At 33.7% G+C, this 1,353-nt stretch overlaps 1 pseudogene; it reads left to right on the top strand.

Annotated features, from left to right (window-relative positions):
* LOC102824793 overlaps positions 1–878 on the top strand; it is a 200,166-nt pseudogene extending 199,288 nt beyond the window's left edge.
* Positions 879–1,353: the final 475 nt, after the last annotated feature.

Genomic DNA, 1,353 nt, shown 5'->3' on the forward strand with positions numbered 1-1,353 from the left:
TATATATATATATATACTAAATTGACAGCACTTCACAACAACATATTTTGTTGTCATTAAGTGCAGTCAAGTCAATTACGACTTACAGCAACCCTGTATAGGGTTTCCAAGTAACACCTGGTCAATTTTATGATTAGCAGTCTAGTATTTATCCTATAGCTCCACACCAGGACTCCATACATATATATTTAAAAAACAGCAGTTTATGATGTTGATGAAACTTTAAAGAGACTATAATTCAAGGGTTCCACTGTGGAAGCAATATAGTTTCCTTTTTCTAAAGTGAATGAAGAACAAATGAAATATAAATCACAGGGAAAGTGCTTCTCTGTTTTGGGGTTTTACAGATCTCAGGTCCAGATAAAATTATTTATGGTAAATCAAGCATAAGATAATTAGGCAGCAGCAGTGTCACTTTCCTCTCTGACTCATGCTTTGAATGAATTAGATATGGTGACCATAGTTCAATATCCTTACAACTAAAGAGTTAATTCTAAAGTTAGTATGACTTTTCCATATATCAAGGATTCCTATGAGTATTTAGTATATGTTCAGCTACCTTTCATGGAAAACTAATAGCAATACATATATTCATACTTGAAAATTAATAAGAAATGTACACCCACAAAAAGGCTCAGCTGAATGCTGTTGATGCCTTGATTGACTTGATGAGTTTGGTGAAAAAGATGGGAATTTCGCCATTAAAGACTTGTGTCCAAACACCAAAATCCCAAATCCTCTTATTTCAGAATCTGCTGCATAGAGCTTTATATTCCCAGAAGACTCTTCCTCTGATTCAACAGGATATTTTTAATGATAAGATTCCTGTCTCTGAAGCCATCAAGAAAGGATCAAAAAATTACTTAGACATTTTCTAAAACAACCATGAGGGACCTGCTCTAAAAAATTTTAAACTGAGAAACAGGCATCTACTTTAGTATTTCTAGTATGGCTGATAGAAATGTGGCCAGTGTTTGAAATGTAAATTCTGTAAACACCTTCATATTTTAGTGAGGCCAAAGGTGGCTAACTTTGAGGAAGTGAGTAACCAGCTAATAAGTCACATTGAACAGTTTTTTAATACTGACAAGACACTGTTATATATATTTATTATATGCTTTATACATAAAACTAAGAATTAGCTGCTTTAAAGCCTTGCAGGAAGAGGTCACACCATTTTCACAAGAGCAATACTTGAACAATTTCCTGAAAGCTCTTCATGAATTAGTTCAAATAAAATAATTAAATCATATCTGTGAAATTGCCATTGATCAGTGATACTACTCTGATCAGCAAAGATCAAGCCCCTGAAAGTTCTGTCACAGCTGAGGAAGCCAAAATGTTTCTGAACCT

Source organism: Chrysochloris asiatica, unplaced genomic scaffold, assembly GCF_000296735.1.
Source record: "Chrysochloris asiatica unplaced genomic scaffold, ChrAsi1.0 scaffold00022, whole genome shotgun sequence".
Taxonomy (NCBI): domain Eukaryota; kingdom Metazoa; phylum Chordata; class Mammalia; order Afrosoricida; family Chrysochloridae; genus Chrysochloris; species Chrysochloris asiatica.